The sequence below is a fragment of the Canis aureus genome, chromosome 29 (assembly GCF_053574225.1).
Source record: "Canis aureus isolate CA01 chromosome 29, VMU_Caureus_v.1.0, whole genome shotgun sequence".
NCBI lineage: Eukaryota > Metazoa > Chordata > Mammalia > Carnivora > Canidae > Canis > Canis aureus.
In genome coordinates, this window is record NC_135639.1 from 2,784,297 (window position 1) to 2,803,775 (window position 19,479).

At 50.7% G+C, this 19,479-nt stretch overlaps 1 long non-coding RNA gene across 8 annotated transcripts in view; it reads right to left on the reverse strand.

Annotated features, from left to right (window-relative positions):
• Positions 1-16,287, reverse strand: part of LOC144300929 (uncharacterized) — a 51,224-nt gene extending 34,937 nt beyond the window's left edge. For 3 of the 8 annotated variants that reach the window (XR_013367665.1, XR_013367661.1, XR_013367666.1), the window contains exons 1-3: positions 14,970-16,286; positions 14,349-14,484; positions 7,610-7,741 (exon numbers count right to left, since the gene is read on the reverse strand). This is a non-coding gene — a long non-coding RNA (uncharacterized LOC144300929). Of the gene's footprint in view, positions 1-1,169; positions 3,017-7,609; positions 7,742-14,348; positions 14,485-14,969 lie in introns of those variants that run through there. The other 5 variants (XR_013367662.1, XR_013367660.1, XR_013367663.1 and 2 more) reach the window with 3 other exon arrangements.
• Between the last annotated feature and the right edge of the window lie 3,192 nt (positions 16,288-19,479).

A 19,479-nucleotide genomic window follows, 5' to 3' on the forward strand; every position in this document is an offset into this window, starting at 1 on the left:
AAAGTGGTGTTTGATATACAAAGCACACAGTGTTTCACTGGTAAATTCCCTAACCAACATATCAGCATTTGGATGGATATACCAGCATTCAGAAAATGTTAAAACCTATACAAAAAGGGCAGCCCGAGTGGCTCAGTGGTTTAGCGCTGCCTTCGGCCCAGGGCGTGATCCTGGAGACCCGGGATCCAGTACCACGTCGGGCTCCCTGCGTGGAGCCTGCTTCTCCCTCTGCCTATGTCTCTGCCTCTCTTTGTGTCTCTCATGAATAAGTAAATAAAATTTAAAAAAAAAAATCCTCTACAAAAAATATTACCATCGACAATATCAAGATATTATTACTACCAACATCATTGGCCTATCTTTGACTTACTGAACTACAGCAATGTTAGGGTTCAATCTGGAAATAGCACTACATGGGTAAACAATCCAAGGGAAGGCCTTTTTAGTTAAAAAGTAAAATGAGTCAATACAATGGTAGGTTGTGTTAATACTGTAAGCTCACAGAACCTTTCCTGAGGTTGCAAAAAGGAACATATGGTGCCCATTTAAAATTCACCAATTACATAGAAGAGGTCAAGGATGAAACCATTTACCGAAGTCAGAAACCTGGTAGGCAGGGGGCGGGCCCGGAGCGGAGCGGGGCTGCAGGCAGGCGCCCCCCAGCCTTCTCGAGCACGTGGTCCCAGCAGGCCCCAAGCACGACTGGCCAGATCCACACCACCCCCGGCTAATGACTGAGGTGCCTCGGGGGGAGTGCCTGGCACAGCGGGAAGGGAGGGACGACAGTCTCCAGCCTGACCGACCGACCGGCACTCTCTGCCGCTGATAGCGCCACTCTGGTGGTGACCCCTGCAGCCCACCTTTCCCCCATTTTTCTTGCCAGATTATTTTGAGGGGTGGGAAATTGAAAGATGTATTTACTTTTAAGCTGATTTTATTTTTTTCAGCATCATCTTTACAGGCATATAGAGTATTTTTCCTTAAAAAGGACCTAGAAGACCCTGGAAGCTCCCTGCCTCTCTCTTCCTCTCTACAGCCGGTGACTCTTGGTCACGTTTGCAGCCTTGCACTCACCACCCCGCTTAACAAACGCAGGGGAGAGATTGCTACTGCCTCTGAGAGAGAGATCAGGAAACACCGAGGTTTAAAAAAATCTTTAAGAAGATTACCTCCCAAATCATTTCCAGACACCACCTCGGTTCGGAGGTTCCTGGCAAAGGAGAGCGACCGTTCCCCAACCGGCTCTGAGATGAAAACCCAAAGACACTCAGCTCAGCTCACCAGATACAGAACAGCGACTTTGAGAATAAAAACATTTTGCAAAAAGCACATTAAGTTTTGAATTTAAAATGAGACCTGATTAGAATGTTTGATCTCGCATCTTTTTATGCTACAAGTCAATGTTTTCTTATGGACAATTTCAAACGTCTATAAAGTGAGCAGAATAGCACGACGAGCCCCATTCACCTATGATCCGGCTTCCACATCCATCACCTACACCCCCTTCTCCCCACGACAACCCTCTCAGGTAAAAGGTACATACTTTGAGACGCACAAATCTTAACTGTACATGGTTGACGAGTGATACATTCATTAACCTGCATCCTCATGAAGATACAGACTTTTCACCACCCCATGAAGCTCTCTCCTGCCCCTTCCCAGGTAAGCCCACCTGCTCCAGGAAACCAGCCTCGTGGATTGTTTTTCTATCACCCACCGACATGGTAGGTTCATTTTTATTGCTGAGTGATATCCCATTGTATGGCCACACTACACACTCATCCTTTTTTTTCATCCATTCTCTTGTTGGGTGCTTTTTAGGTTGTTTCTGATTTCTGGTTATTATGAATATACCTGCTAAAATCTTCTGGCATTCCTTCCTTTTTTTTTTTTTTTTTTCAAGATTATTCTGACCCCTTAGGTTCTTTGTACTTCCAGACACGATTTTAAAAACAGCCAACTTTTATAAAAGTCTACCGGGGTTATAATTGGAATAGCTTTGAATTTTTTGATCAATTTTTGGAGAATTGACACCTTAACCATAAGGGTTTTCCAATCCAGAAACAAAGGATATTCATTTAGGCCTCTACTTTCACTAAGAGAGATTTTGTGGTTCTCAAGGAAAGAGGTCTTGCATGCCATTCATTAAATCTAAGTGTTTTGTTTTTGATGTTATTATGAATAGTATGGCTTTTGAGTTTTCCAGTTGTTTCCATATTTGTTGCTAATTTATAGAAATACCATTGATATTTGCATATTGGCCTTATATCGGTGACCTTGCTAACTCCACATTTTTACAGTTTCTACTTGTTGATTCATTGGGATTTCCTATGTATACATTCAAGCTATCTGCCAACACGGGTAGTTTTACTTCTTTCCGATCTTTATGAATTTGGTTTTCCTTGTTTCACTGCACAGGCTGGCATTTAAGATAAATGTTGAATAGCAATAGAGCAGATGTATTGCCTCACTCCTCATCTTAGGGGAGAAAACATTTAACATTTCACCTTTAAGCAGTGAACTGTGTACTCTTCATAGAAGCTTTTCATCAGATGAGAAATCTCCTTTTTATTCCTTCCTTGCATGTTGATTTTTTTTTCAAGTGATTTTTCTGTGTCTCCTGAGCTGATCTCTTCTATTGTTTCCTTTTATTCTGTCAATAATGCAAAGTATACCGATTTCTGACACTAAGCCAACCTTGCATTCCGGAGAGTTTGTCATTGCTTGGTTTTCATTGCTACTATTTTCTGAGAAAAATTTTTTGCACCTATGTTCACAAAAGGTGTTGGTTTATAAGTATTTTTCTTGTATTTTTTCAGGTTTTAGCATAAGGATTATTAATACTCAAATCTGCTTTATTAAAATCTTTACTACATGTGGCTTCGCTGTAAAAATAGTCCCCCCCGCCCTCGCTGTGGGAAAACTGCTCCAACAGTCAACAGGGTCAGGGAGAGCCGGGTGACAGCAAGCCACCCAGGAGCAGAGCGAGCTGGGGAGGTCTGTGGGCTATCACCCATCTTCTGGCCCCCCGGTCTGCAAGGAGCCTCACTCTTTCAGGCTCTGGGCTCCTAAGAGGGCTGTGCTTTGCCTGACCTCCTCCCACCTGCCACACGGGCCCTCACAGCAGAGGCTGCAGAAGCAGAAGCACTGGAACCCACGCTGTAAACAGATGAGCAGAATCAATCGGGGACTGAAATCACATAGCAGCTTAGCATCTTTCCATGGAGATGATGTGGGCAGGTTCTAGGTTGTCGTAATGTCTGAGTGTTGGAAAAAAAGCACCAGTGTTTCAAGTACTTGGGTCTCTCCATTGAATCAGGGTGACCAACTCCACACCAGCAGATGCAGCCCTTAGATGGACGGTGGGGTCATTCATTCTGGAGGCGAGGGGTGTCTCTGGAGACAGGCAGATTTCATCACCTGCTGAACACCACTCCCTGCTCTACCTCCACAGCACTCTGTGATTTGAAACGATTTCACTTTCCTCTTCGGACTTTCTCCACTAGAATTAAACCCCATGGGGCAGGGACACACCTGTCCTGCTCAGTTACCTCCTGAGAGCCTAGAACAGTGCCTGGCCCATGGTGGATGCTCAAGCCCTCGTTGGAAGGATGAATGAATGAACTGGTGTATAAGATAGTAACTGCTGAGTCCTGTGGACGGATGTGACTTTGAAAAGTGCCCAGTTCAATTCCCTTGGGGAAAACCTTGAATGAGTCCCCTGGCAGGGGCTGACTCGAGCTCCCCCCACTGCTAGAATCTTGGCATGTTTTAAATGCAGACCTCAGTTTTCCTGCGGTATATGGGTGGAAGAGTCCTCACCTTACAGCCCTGGAGGATTGAGGAAACATGTCAAAGCACTGGTACAGTTCTACGCAGGTGTGACGTGTTGCTATGATTTTAACACAGACTGTCCAGCAAGACGACCTGGTTGGGCCAGGACCCCGTGGTCACAGAGAAGGCTGCTTGCTGCCCAGGTGGGACTTTTGTTTTGTTTTGTTTTTTTTTGCATTGAAAATGATCACACAGTTGGAATGCATTTTTAAAAGGCTCCTTCTCTATAGAAGTTTTAATAGGAGATATCTAGGAGAAAAAAACATTTCTTTCGGAGTACTCGTTAATTGATATTAAAGCTTACTCACGAAAGGACTTACAACACAAGTCTGACAGTTGACAGGAATTGGGAAATTTACTTCTATTTTAATGCTGAAATGTAGTTCACACTGAATTCCTCCTCCTGGGTGAAATATCCTTCCCTCAATTTTTACAGGACTTTGTAATAAGGGCAGTTGTATGTGCTCATCAAAAATAGAAAGCGGCTGATGGAGTGGACATGTTCCGTGTAAATATTTAGTACAGGCATTGGCGGCTTTTAAATTTGCATCTTGAGCTGAATGTATCTGCTGATTTTCCCATCTGCTAATATTTCCCCATCTGCTAAATACCTGCTACCAGGGGAAGACGAGGCCTTTGTCATCCCTCTGCTTCACCTCCATGTCCCCTTCACCCGAACCTGGAAGTAGCACCGGCGTCCCGACGAGCAGACAACAGACATGCACGGACCCCACTCTGCCCGTGGACAACAGCCCAGCCCAGGTGCCCCATCGGAGGGAACTCGGGTTTGCCTCCCCAGGGCCACTCCCGGCATCGCTCCAGCCATGTGGAGCGCAGAGCCCGGGGAGCAGCAGCTGCTCCGGGACACAAGGCCAGCCCTGGAGGAGAGGTGTGTCTGCGTAAACTCCACCTCGGACAGCACGGCGAGGTGGCGAGGATGGCACGCCACCGACGCAAGGGGCCAAGAGACACCCAGAATGGGGAGCACTGGCTGCAAGAAGCCAGCAGGAAAACCAGGCCCAGACTGCATCCCTGCAGTCTCATCCAGCCTGGACCCTCCCTTCCCAGGGTCAGAAGGTTCTGGATGTGTCTTTGGTGCCTGGGAAAGGGCTGGAGCCTCAGCACGGAGCTCAGTGTCTCCACCCCCGGCTCCTGCACCATCTTGACTATGGGGAGGAGGGTTACGTGGACCATGACCGTGGTTCAGGCACCCTGGGGCTTGAGCCCTAACACACACTCCCTCTCTCCCCGAGTGACGCAGGTGAGCTCGCCAGCCTGCCTCCTCGGTGTCTATCATTTACCCCCCAACAGACTTCCCCTTTTTCCTCTTTATACCCCAAGAAGCTGGAGAGCTCCAGCTGCTCAGCTCTGGGCGGGGGGGGGGGGGGGGGGCTAGAACGGTCTGAGGGAGAAGGAAGCTGTGGTGCGGCTGCTGCCCCCACAGACAGGCCAACACCCCAGCGTCCACACATCGCGACACAGACCGGGGACAGAATGAAACGGCCCCAAAGAGCAAGAGTTCCATTTTATGCTTAAAATCAAGTCTGTCCCAGGAGGTCCCAACTGTGTAGACACTTGATTGATGGCGGCAAATAATGATTCTCAGTTTTGCTGGGAGCTTGCCTTCGTCGAAAGCCAGAGATGAATAAAATATACGAGAGCACATCAAATATAGTGCAAGGACAACATATACAAACAGTACATTAAGCATTATGGAAGACGATAAAGAGCTGGAAAAACAGATCCGAGTTAGCAGATGGGCTCCGATTCCGGGTCTGTCCGCGGGAATGGGGAGCAGAGGCAGGGACTGCGCGTGGCCCTTCGGTCCTGGGAATAGTTCATTAGGTGGAAAAGCTGAACAGATTAATTTCCACCACCTCTCCCCTGCTAAATTCCCAGCTCCCGGGGAGGTGCTCGGCCACCGCAGCCCCTGCCCGCCAGGCCCCGGGCTTCCCTCCGCAGAGTGCAGTGTCAACAAAAATGCTACAGTGACATTTCTCTCCTGCTCTCAATTACATGTAGGCTTTTCACTGCCAGTATAAAATACATATTGTGCTCCAGCGAGATCCATTGTACTGGGGTCAGCGGGAACTCATTGTCCTTTTTGCTTTAGAACAAGACAATACTGACATCTGTAAGATTTGCTGTAAATAATCCGAGGGCTATAGGTACAGAGCAGTGGGCGAGGGGAAAGAGGGAGGGAAGGAGGTGTGGAGAGAGAGCAAGATGCTGAGCCGTGGACCGGATCTGAAGCCACCCGGAGACCCAGGCTTGTCTAGGGGAGGCCGCACCCAACGGTCGGCATCGGTTAGGGGGAGAGCGAGTATGTGGCAAGCGCTACGGGACGACTCGGGCAGAAACACCGAGTGCCGGCAGCCTTTGCCGCTGGGACGGAATTCATCCCTGAGTGGCAGAGAGGCCCGGGCAGGGCTGGCTGTGCCCGTCCTCAGGCAGAGCCGCGAGCCCGGGAGCCACGCGTGGCCTCGAATCCCAGCAACGCGGGTGGCGGGAGCAGAGGATGGTGATGAAGTGCCATGGAGCCACTTCCCAGGCAGTTCAAATCAGTAAGCCAGGACCGGGTGGGGTCAAGAGGCACAAAGACTCGGGAAGCATGGGGGCCTACTGGGGGCCTACTGGGGGCCTCCGGAGTCAGAGTGCTGGGAAATCAAAAGCGTGTTTGATAACCAGAGAGCAGCTCTTTGCCAAAGGAGAGCTTTGTCATGGAAAAGAAAGTTTGGCGACAGGCAGGGATGACAAAGGGCTACCAGGGCCGGGAGATGGTCCAGCCAAGCTTCCAGGCAGGCCCGCAGCCCCTGCACCGCTCCGTGTCGGCCCGCATGGGAGGCCACGCACCCCGGGACCCTGCGTGTGTGCGTGGCTGCACGCAAGCAGCTGTACACGCATGTGCGTCCCGAGAGCTTGGAGGTGGAGCAGATGGCTGGGGCCAGGGCGGCTCTGCTCAGTGACCAGCGCTGCTTCTCTGGCTGTGTGTGTGTGTGTGTGGGGGGGGGACCGCGGGGCACCCCCGAGTCGCCGGCAGCTCCGAGGGCGCTGCGGCGAATTCCTCTGCGCTCAGGACTTTTAACCTTCAAGACGAAATCTCTTCAGCCTGTGCCTTTTTTCCCTTTGGTCACATCCAGAAAAGTGAGCATGTGATTCCAATTTGAAATTAAAAGTCATGTCTGAATAACAGAACTGCATTCTCATTTCCTAATACCCTGGTTTTTACTACTTTGCATTCAACTGTGAAAAGTCTTTTAAAAACTCGGAACAGCAGTAAAACTTGAATGAATGTTTGACCCATTATTGCATAGCGGGTGCGCCTTCCAAGTAGGAGAGACTGCCAAGTTCTCCCCACCTAATATTTCCACTTTAATTGTGCCACTTGAGAAATTTACGTGCCTCAAAATATGGCATGAATCTTACGCTTATTGCAGTATCATTAGCAGCAACATTTAAGCAACATCTGTGTGCTATAGAACTAATTGAAGTAGCAGAAGTGGCAGCTGTAAATCCACAGGAAGATGGCAGTTTGTACCCAGCACTGCTGAGTTAGCTAGTAACTGTCAGCCTGTTCCTGCAATCTGGTCTCGAGCACCACGGTACAGGCACACAATGTCCAAAAAAATACAGCGAGTAGGCTAATGATCCTATTAACCACTTTGCTGCACCAATTTGGCTGTTTTTCCAGTTTCCTTGTTGAATTTCATTATAAATTTCTCCATTCCTGTAAAAAGTCCAGTGTGTGAGACGCGTCTGACTTTAAACTACTTACCTGAGCCGAGAAACGCCGGTCTGGCCAGACCAAACGGAGGATTGATTTTTTTTTTTTTTTTTGTTATTTAATCATTCTGGCTCCCCATCACTCCTTTCGATCGCTTAAAAAATTTTTTTTTATCACACGCGTCTGTGTAAAAAAAAAAAAAAAAAACACAACTTTAAGATCCCTAGTCATGTTGATATTTAAAGCAATGGCATTTTCTTCCCATGGACATAACATTTTCAATAATCAATACAAGATGGCAACCATAATTTATGACCGGTAGGGGGAGGAGGGCAGGGCAAGTGCGCGCGTGGTGTAAAGGGATCAGGCTGTCCGAGGGACTCGGGGGTCTGGGCTCCCCGTCGGCTCGCCAGGTTGACACACCAGGGCCGATGACTGACAGCCCAGCCACACGCTGGTTTGGACCCAAAAGGCATCGACTGTTTTCATTTCTTCAATATTAAGAAAAATGATACCGATTCTCCCCCATAGAAAGCCAGCGAGGTTGGGAGCGAGGAATTAATTACCAACATGCCTCTTTTTGCAGAAGCAGCGAGGGGGTCAGAGCCACTGTTTCTACTCAGGGTACATCCTCCATCGAGCACAACTGGAAGAAAATATTTCTGACACTTCTTCGCAACCCAGCCCCATCTTGCTTTTAACTCCGGATTTGCTTGCTTTTTTGTCTTGGCGGCGAGTGGATGGTTCCCCCCCGGTGCCCGGCCCTTAGACAATGATGTAACTGGTATCTTTCGAAGCACTCAAGAGTGTTGGAAATACACAAAAGAAGGCCTCCTTCAATATATGATGACTGGTGTGTTTGCCAACAACCCGACTTCATTAGAAAATTGGCACGTCCACCCAGCTGCCATGTGACACGCCGTTAACTGTGGACATTTGTTGTCTTAATGCTCAAGTACTCAGGGACTCGACTGATAAGGGAGAAAGTGTTTGGAATCTGCTGAACCCCACGCTTAGGGGGGCACGCCACCTCACGGTATTGAAAATCAATAGTCACGTGACGGCGGGGAGGTCAGAGGTCCCCAGAATTAACTTCCTAGTACTAAATTACTATCCCTCGTTTCTCGGCTTATTTTCTAACAATGATACATTTTTAAGGGGGGCTGGTTCAAAACCACTCATGAACACAAAGCGAGAAAACCAGAAGCACCGGCTGCCGGTTTCTACCCCCGCCCCCGCCCCCGCCCAGGAAGCATCAGGATGTTGAAGGCTCCGTCCATCTGCAACTCAGGTTCTTTTAAAAATCTATTTCGTTTTGAGCGGTGGTGTTTTAACCGTCACGTGAAAGGACAGAAGCTGGCTTGGAAGCCGGCCTGGAAGCCGGCCGTATCTCGGACTCACCCCTTAGAGCAGCTGAGTGGTGACGTGGGTGCCATCCCTGCCCTAGGCCGGTGCTTGGGGAGGTCAGAGCACAGGAAGTGGGAGAGGGAGAGGAATATCCTCCCGGCAGATCATTTTAATTGAGAAATAAGCTCCAGGGCCCAACCACAGAGTCGCTTCTTTGGATGTCGCTTCCGAACGGGATTCTGGAGTCCAGGGGCCCCTCGGCCCCATCCCCACCCTTCTCCGTCAGAACGGGGGCTCGGCTCACCTTAACGCGTGCGAAAGGACACGTGGTCAAAACAGGGGAGCATTGTATCAGCTTTTTCCGAAAACTGTGCATCTTCTTTGATCCTACGGCCAAACTGCACAAGTGGGCAGTTTCTTGGAGTTTGGCGACGGCGCGGAGTCTGAAACCAGTCAGTGAAAGGTTCTGGACCAGCATGCGGTTCTGGTCATTTGGAAATACTGGTTCCCTGAGTGAGGCAGATCTTCCAAATGTTGACACGTTTCATTACGTGATACTAAAAAGTCCTATTTGTATCACAGTCCCATTAGAAAAATCTATTCATAAGCTGTAAAGCTCATAGTGATAGACATAAGTTCTCAAAAATTTGTTCAAAAACAAATTTTTTAAAAAGATTTATTTATTTGAGAGAGAGAGAGAGAGAGAGCGCACAAGCGGGGGTGGGGGCATGAAGAGAAGGGGATAGGAAGGAGAGAAAAGCAGACTCCTCGCTGAGTGTGGAGCCTGATGTGGTGCTTGATCTCATGACCATGAGATCATGACCCCAGAGGTCATGACCATGAGAACACAACCTGAGCCAAAATCAAGCATCAGGCACTTGATCAACTGAGCCACCCCAGGTGCTCCCTAAAAACAAATTTTTATCACTGGCAATAAATATGGTCATTTGTTCTCCTTTCAAGGACAGGCTTACTTCATTTATTTTTATTTTTATTTATTCTTAAGATTTTATTTATTTGAGAGAGAGAGAGAGAGAGAGAGAATGAGCAGGGGGAGAGGCAAAGGGAGACGTGGACTCCCTGCTGAGCAGGACCCTGGGATCATGACCTGAACTAATGGCAGACACTTAATGGACTGGGCCACCCAGGCACCCCTACTTCATTCATTTTTGAGAAAATGCCAGCAAACACACATCTGAATGACCACTCTTGGTAAACTCATCTTTTAATGTTCCCCCAGGTGTGGTTTCCACCCACTGCCCATGTCCCTGTGATGCAGGTGTGTGTGTGGGGGGGACTCTCCCAGCCTGCTGAACCAGAAGGAACCCCCTACCACAACAGTAGTTCAAGGGGGGGGTCAGCGTGAACCAGTTCTAGAGTCACTCACCACCCAAGAATCTGAGCAGAAAGGGGCACATGGCTGCGCTGAATCATGGTCTCCAATCACCTGCTTACAATGTTCAAATTATGGGATATTTGATGCAAAGAAGCCAATGTGATAATACCTATGTTGTGAAATATTATAAGGACACTAGTGAATCTACAACCCCGCCTAGGAAGTGGAACAATATGGGACCGTGTGGTTGAATATCTACATTTTCTACAGTATTCCACCTTCCCATCTCTGCCCCAGAGGCAACAACTTAAATTTTGTATTTATCATTTCCTTGCCCTTGACAAGGTTCTAGGGATGTCTGGGTGGCTCAGTGGTTGAGTGTCTGCCTTTGGCTCAGGGCATGATCCCTGGGTCCTGGGATCAAGTCCTGCATCAGATCCCCACAGGGAGCCTCCTTCTCCCTCTGCCTGTCTCTCTCTCTCTCTGGGTCTCTCATGAATAAACACATAAATAAAAAATTTTTTTTTAAAGAAAAGGTTGTATTATGTATGTGTGCATGTTTATATATATGTATATGTATAGGTGATTGTGTATGTATATATTTCAAGAATTATATATCCATTGAGGCTTGACTTTTATTGAGCACAGTAGTAGGAAGGCCTAGCCACAGCAGTCAGACAACAAAAAGAAATAAAAGGCATCCAAATTGGTAAAGAAGAAGTAAAACTCACTATTTGCAGAGGACATGATACTCTATATAGAAAACCCTAAAGACCACCAAAAAACTACTAGAACTGATATATGAATTCAGTAAAGTCACAGGATACAAAATCAAGCAGCAGAAAGGGAAATTAAGAAAACAATCCCATTTACAACTGCACCAAAAACAATAAAATATTTTAGGAATAAGTTAACCAAAGAAGTGAAAGACCTGTACTCTGAAAACTATAAAACGCTGATGAAAGAAATTGAAGATGACACAAAGAAATGGAAAGACCTTTCATGCTCATGGATGGGAAGAACAAATATTGTTAAAATGTCTACACCACCCACAGAAATCTACAGATTTAATGCGATTCCTACCAAAATACCAACAGCATGTTGAAATAAAGCTAGAGCAAATAATCCCCAAATTTGCATGTTCACAAAAGACTCATTAGCCAAAGCAATCTTGAAAAAGAAAAACAGGAGTAGATGTATCACAATCCCAGGCTTTAAGTTAGATTATAAAGCTGTAGTCATCAAAACCGTATGGTACTGGCACAAAAATACAAACACAGGTCAATGGAACAGAATAGGAGCAGAGGAAAACCCACAATTATATGATCAATTAATCTTTGACAAAGGAGGGATGAATATGCAATGGGAATGGGACCGTCTCTTCCACAAATGGAGCTGGAGAAACTGGACACGCTACGTGCAGAAGAACGACACCGGACCACTTTCCTATACAGACACACACACCAATAAACTCAAAATAGACACATCTCCCAAGGCAAGAGAAACAAAAGCGAAAATTATTGATACTACATCAAAATAAAAAGTTTCTGTGCGGGAAAGGAAACAACCAACAAAACTAAAGAGCAATCTACTGAACGGGAGAAGATATTTGCAAGTAATGATTCTGATAAAGGGCCAGAACCCAAAATATATAAGAAACTCATACAATTCAATACCCAAAAACCAAATAATCCAACTAACAATGGGCAGAAGGCACGAACAGACATTTCTGCAAAGAGGACACACAGGTGCCAACAGACACGTCCCTCGTCATCGGGGAAATGCAAAGCAAACTCACAGTGAGATACCACCTCACGCCTGTCAGGATGGCTGGAGTCACAGAAACAAGTGTTGGCGAGGATGTGGAGAACAGGAACCCCCCTCCTACACTGCTGGTGGGAATGCAAACTGGGGCAGCCGCTGTGGAAAATGGCATGGAGTTTCCTCAAAAAGTTAAAAGAACTACTGTAGGATCCAGCAACCGCACTACTGGGTATTTACCCAAAGGATGCAGACACACAAATTCGCACGGGTACCTGCACCCCAGTGTTTACAGCAGCAGCGTCCCCAGCCACCAGGATCTGGAAGCAGCCCTAGAGTCCATCCACGGATGGATGGATGAAGATGTGGCGTGTACGTAACAGACTATTGCTCAGCCATGAGAAAGAATGAAATCTTGCCCTCTGCAACAACATGGATGGATCTAGAGAGAACGATGCTGAGTGAGAGAAGTCAGACATAGACAAATGCCGTATGAATTCCCTCCTATGTGGAATTTAAGAAATAGAGGAGCAAAGGAAAAAAAAAAGAGAGAGGCACTAAGAAACAGACTCCTAACTCTAGAGGAGAAACTGTTGGTTGCCAGAGGGGAGGAGGTGGGGTTGGGGGAACAGGTGATGGGGCGAAGGGCACGCGTGTCCTGATGGGCACTGGGTGACGTACAGAGCTGTCCGATCACTGTATCGTACACCTGATCCTGATACAGCACCGTACTTTAACTACACTGCAGCTGAATTAAAAAAAAAAAACTTAATTAAAAAATGCTTGTTTGGGACGCCTGGGTGGCTCAGTGGTTGAGCGTCTGCCTTCGGCTCAGGGTGTGACCCTGGGGTCCTGGGATCAAGTCCTGCATCGGGCTCCCTGCATGGAGCCTGCTTCTCCCTCTGCCTGTGTCTCTGCCTCTCTCTCTGGGTCTCTCATGAATAAATAAATAAAATCTTTTTTTTTTTTTAAAGGCTGGTTTGTGATCTTTACAGAATTAGTGCAACCCCCTGCACTCTGCTTTGTTGACTTCTCACCCTGTATCTGGGACGCACCCACGTTACAGCACGAAGCTCTATTCACTTTCAAAGCTGCACAATGTCCACTATTCATGCACTTGTTTTTCGCTGGACCGGTGTTCAGACTGACTATGGTTTTCTCTCCTGCACCCAGGCCTGGTTTCTGGGTGCAAGTCAGAGTCCCCAGGGAGTGTGCGTGGCGAAGAGACGGCCGAGCTGGAACGCCACAGGGTAAAGCCATAGGACTGTCCAAAGTCACACACAGACTCAGAGCTCTTTTCAATATCTTCTAGAAGCATTTCTTTGAATTCCTAGAGCATCAACCATAGTTGGCTCTTACTACGCACGGGCACTTGTGGGCTATTCTAGAACCCCAGTGGGATCAGGACAGATTCTGAGGCCTTGGGCTTCCCATCTTCAAAGCTGGATTGTTTTGGGACATGACACTTATCTTTCCTGTGGGGGGAACTGCAGTATATCACAGGGTGTTGTGGGATCACAGCTGCCCGCCTTGATGAAGAGTGCACCTGTCAGCGCTCTGCTGGTGACCGTGCTCTTTGAAGAGGCCGGAGAGGAAGAGGGCCTACAGCACAAACGGAGGGCCCGCCGCCTGGAAAGTGGGCTTCGTCAGACCATACACCAGGCATTGGAGGGCACCCAGAGGTCTCTCTCAAAAGGACAGACTTTCCAGAATGTTCCGACGATGCTCAGAAAGCAGGCTTTTCACATCCACTAGCCCCTGATTCCTCTACTGTTTGGGCACAACTTTTTTTTTTTTTTTTAAATACATTTAAAACAATTCTTTTCAGAAGTTTCTGTTCCTAGTTGGGCTCGTCTGAAGCAGATTCCTGCAGGGTTGGCCAAAGGCGTGGCCACCCCACGTGTGACTCAGGCTCTGCTGTTCTTGAAGCTGGCTCCACTCTGCTGACAGCAGGCGACGAGCTGCTGTCAGACGGTCGTCTCACCTGGCATCACCCTCTGTAACTGCAGGCCTCCGGGGCCGTCTCGGGTTGTTTCTGGCCCCGGCAGTGGCTCTGCGAACTGGCTGCTGTGTTTTCCAGACGTGAGGAGAGCTTCCAGGGGGTTCTTCCGATAATCATCATCTTGATGTTAAATGTAAATATTGTCACCGTGGTTTAAAGAGAGATTAATGGTTTGCTGACAGCTCCGTACGTCCTTAGGAAGTAACGTACCAAAGAGAACATCCAATCACCATTTTATTCCCAACCCCACCGGGGAACCACACTCACCGCTGCTGCCTGCGTCCCCGGAGCTCGGGCCGGTGCTGTCGGGTCTGGGGCTTGGACGTCTTTTCTGAGCAACTTACCGACGGAGAAGGAAGTCCGGCATGTATCCCGTAATGAGGGAAAATAGTAGAAACTGCTAAATGCCAGCTCAGTGCCAGGTGTCTCACATGTCCGGCTCTGCTCTCTGCAGAAACTTCGAGGCAACGGCTTCAGCTCCTTTCCAGAGATGAGACAGTGGAGGATCAAACAGGTTTGGGGCGGCCCAGCCACTCACCCGCCGTGGTCGGTTAATTGAGTCACTAACCGGAGCCCCAGGCCCTTGCAGGCCCTCTCTGTGCATCCCTGGGCTGCAAGTCACACCAGCCCGAGGTCGTGGGCAGCAAGACAAACCCACTGGGGCTAGTTCACCTGACCCTGTCCCACCTGCAGAGCAGCATAGGACGTGCTGCCAGCGGCCCTGGGGCGTGGGACAGTCCTCCCTCCTGCTTCGGCCTCGGCCTCAACCACACCTCCCTGATGAAGCCAGGCCCACGGCCCTGTCAGGGCTATGGCGCAAGCGTCAATACCGGGAGGACCCGCCAATTATACTCCACATCTGAATTTCTTATATTTTCTAAGTGTTTTACACTAATTAGTTAGTCCTGTTAGCTCTAAGGATTAGTAGCTTCTCTAACAAGACACAGCGACGTTAAGTGACTTACCTAATTATGTAAAACACGGGATGCAGAGATGAGACGGCAGGCTTCTCTGTGGCGGGCTCGGGCCTGCTCTGCGGGGCGCGGCGCCCGCCCGCCCTCTGTGCTCATGGGTCCCCAGGAAGCAGGGGATGCAGTCCCCACCTCCGCAGGCCAGTGGGGCGCTAGCTGAGGTCCCTGTACTCTCCTTGGGGCCTGGCTCCTCACGGATTACCTCCCCTGCCAGGAAGCCAGTGCGTGACCATTCCCTGTCCCATGCGGTGCTGCGTGATGTTCAACGACAGAGGAGGAGTTCAGAGAAGCGCACCATCCTGAGGCAGGAAAGTGGAGGAAAAGCCGCAGGAGGACGCCGGTCTATGCAGATCCGGGGGGCTCCCGCAGACTAGGGCAGGGTCCTGGGGCCTCAGCATCCCCCTGTGGCACAAGGCTGAGGACTGCCACGCCCTGCTGTCCTGACTGGCTGCCATCGGGAACTTCACCCAGAATGGACCCCACACGTGACCCCTCCACGGCGACGAGGGTGTCTGCCCCCTCACCTGACCATCACCACTGCCTTCCAGGTCCCCAGTTTCCTCCTGCAGGGCCAGTGCCACCCGGGCCACCACTGCTCTAAGTTGTCAAGTGCTCCTTCTACTTGAAAAGCCTTCCACATCCCATCCAGCAATATCAGGTGCAGGGCATGCCCTGCCTCCTCCAGGAAGGCCCTCTTGATTTTCTAGTTCAGAACACCCTCTCTTCCATGACTGCGCCTACTCTGAGACAGCACGCCCCGAGCTATTTTTTTTTTTTTCTCATATTGGTGTCACACAGCCCGTCTAAGTAGGGACCGCCTGCTGTTGCTCCCACGGGCTCACCCGGGGTCTCAGCCAACTGCCCTGCAGGGCGACAGCAGGTGCGACAGGTTGGGTGAAAATGGCACCAGTCTTGAGGCTAACCTGCACTCGCCAGTGCTGCGCTTAAGACATCTGTCAGGGACCCTTCACCAGGTAAATACATGGCTTTTAGAATCAGAAATATTAACATGTTTCTGCTGCAAATATTTGGGATGCACAGATAAACACAGAAGAGGAGGTGCGACCACTCATGATTTCTGGTGCTGAGGCAAGCACTGGGGGACCTCGCTCTACAGTCTGGTGGGACTTCGTCAAGATAAGAAGCTTCTGCACAACAAAAGAAACAGTCCACGAAACTACAAGACAACCTGCAGAATGGGAGAAGAGATTTGCAAATGACACATCAGATCAAGGGCTAGGATCCAAGATCCATAAAGGACCTATTCAACTCAACAGCCAAGAAACAAACAGTCCAGTCATGAAAGGGGCAGAAGACACGAGCAGACTTTTCACCGAGGAAGACACAGACACGGTCCCCAAGCACATGGGAACGTGCTCCGCATCCCTGGCCACCAGGGAAATACAGCTCCAAACCACACTGAGATCCCACCTCACCCCAGTGAGAACGGGGAAAATTAACAAGATGGGAAACCACATGTTGGCGAGGATGTGGGGAAAGGGGAGCCTCCTGCACTGCTGGTGGGAACGTGACCTGGGGCAGCCACGCTGGGAAACTGGGGGGAGGGTCCTCAGAGGTAAAAATAGACCTGCCCTACGACCCAGCAATTGCACTGCTGGGGATTCACCCGAAAGATACAGATGCAGTGAAACTCCGGGACCCCTGCACCCCAATGTTCACAGCAGCAATGTCCACAGTAGCCACACTGTGGGAGGAGCCTCGGTGTCCATCGAAAGATGATGGATCAAGAAGCTGTGGTCTATGTGGACGGTGGGATATTCCTCGGCCGTTAGAAACGACAAATACCCACCATGTGCTTCGACGTGGATGGACCTGGAGGGTGTGATGCTGAGGGAAGTAAGTCAGTCGGAGAAGGACAAACATCACATGGTTTCACCCATACGGGGAATTTAAAAGATAGTGAAAGGGAATAAAGGGGAAAGGAGGAAAAATGAGTGGGAAATATCAGTGAAGGAGACAAACCATGAGTGACCCCTAACTCTGGGAAACGAACAAGGGGTGGTGGAAGGGGAGGTGGGCAGGGGGGTGGGGGTGACTGGGTGATAGGCACTGAGGGGGGCACTTGACGGGATGAGCACTGGGTGTTATACTATATGTTGGCAAATTGAACTCCAATAAAAAAACATACATATATATAAAAAAGGAAAAAACAAAGCCCTAAATAGACTTCCATGCATATGTGATGTCTGAGCGCTACCGTCGCCTTCCCGCAGCACGGCAGGACACAGACCCCCGGCTAGAGGGGCTCCAGGACGGAGCTCAAACACCGCACCGTCCCCCCAGCATGCAGCCCCCGAGGCCGCGGCAGCCGAGTTCGGAACCAGCACGATGGACACGGGCGGAGTGAAGCCAGAGGCTCCGTGTTGGGAGTGGGGGGCTCTGAACACCCCCTGTGCTGCAGGGAGGGAGGTGGGCGACAGGAGGGGCAGGAGGGGCCCACAGTGAGCAACAAGCCGACTCGAGACACCCCGGGCGGCTCAGGCCGAGCCCACGACAAGCTTCCATCCTTCCCTGAGAAAAGCTCTTCATCTACATCTGAGACCAATTTGCTTGAAACTACGGAATACCTGTCACATCGCTTCCTGGCTCAGGAGTCAGATGTTTGCATGGAAAAGAACCGACAGCTACATACCTCTTGGTGTTGTAATATTTAGACGTGTCATCCTGCATCTCGAAGAAAAGGCAGCTTTAAGTACACGTGTGTTCTCAGCTCGGCATGAGGCGTCCGGGTCTGGAGACGGAGCGGGAGCCGGGCGCCCGGAGGGAACAGCGCCTTCAGCCTGGGCTGCAGTCGTGCGGAGCCCCGGATGCGCGTGTTTGGGAACTGGGGGACTCAGAACCTAGAGCTGGGGACACAGCGGGCCCCCCAGACAACGACCACGCACGCGTGTCCCGGGAGGGCGGCAGGTGGCTTGGCGGCTCTTCAGGGGTTACAGGCAGGAAAGAACGGGGCTCCCAAGGGTCGGGGGTCCCATGGGGTACGCAGAACATGAAACACGTGAGTCCTCTGCAGTCAGACTGGTCCTAACTCCCTCTCTTCTCGGGGAGAGAAAGGGAAAAGCTTCAGCGACCGTCGGAGGAACACAGCACCCAGCTTCCTTCGGGTCAGGACAGATTCAAAGTAACTGTCTGTGTTATGTGTGATGTGATCTGCTATAAAACTACGTATAGTTTGTTTAAACAAGATTACAGAGTTTGGAACCGAACGTTCCCAGAGCCCACCTCTCTCACGGGCGCCTGGTGGTCCGCGGCCAGGGCTGGGCTGCACACCTGCTCCGCCGCACCTGCCGCTCTCCGGGCCGCGGGCCCTGTGCACGCCCCCTCGCTGCGCACACGCTGTCTCGCCGGCACGTGCCCTTCGCCCTGGCCTCGGGGTGTCTGCACACAAATGCCGGCGAGGAGGCCCCGACGAGGGCCCGGCAGGCCAGGGCCTGGCCCGTGCCCTGCGGAGCTGGAGGGAGAAGCCCGAGGCTCTCCGGCCGGCCCCCCCAGCACCCCAGCCGGCCCCCCAGCACCCCGGCCGGCCCTTCACGGAGCCGGGACCAGCTTGGGACGGTCGGGGTTTTAGAGTAACGTTCGATCACGCTGCATCCGGAAACCCGCTGGGAAGTACGTGATGCTGGGGGGGTGCTATTTTTGGGTTCCCCATCAGACACGTCCTCTGTCGCTGTGGTCCTGGCGAGACCGTCCCAGGCTGGAGCACCCTCCCCCGCCATCCTCCAGGGCACCCGCACCCACTCCGCCAGCGGGTGACCTGCTGGAGACCTGCCCCGAGCCAAGCAAGCCCAGCTCTGCTCCCCCCGCCCCGTCGTTGCTCCCAGGTGTGCATAACGCGGTGAGTTAAACCGTTAAAACCGTGGGCAACAGAGCCCTTTACGGGGCCAAGGCCCTCTTGTTCCTCTGGGCACAGGCGTCTGCCCACCGCATCCGGGCTCCGGCCTCAAAGCGCGGCTTTGCAGCATCTTATCAGAGCTGTGACCCTGCCACCCCTCGCGCCCTCAGGTCCGTGACGGGGAACCAGCCTCAGACCAGGCCTCCCCTCGGATCCTGTGATTTTCCACAAACAGACATGAACTGATACCCCCCGCCCCCCGCAAACACCCTCTCGAACGGGGAACTCGCTTTCTGAGGAATACGGGGTCCCTTCGGCCTGGCTCCACCCCGTTGGTGGCCCAGGCCCATGGGCCACCAGGAGTCACATCCCTCCCGTGGGGTCCAGACGGGGTTTCTGGACACTCGGAGAGGCCGGGGCCATGGGGGCGGGGGTGCCCACAGCACCGGGCGGGCATCATGCAGGCACTGCGCCTTCTGTGTTTTCTTTCTAAAAAGCTGAGGGTGGCTCCCCTCCCCCTCCTTCTTTCCAGAAAGAACCCGTCCTCCCACTTAGAGCGGTGGGCGGAGCGGCTTGGGGTAAGGGAGACCGGAACCCCTCAACACGTCACACAGTAGGACCTTCCGGCCGCTCCCCATCCCCCCAAGCCGC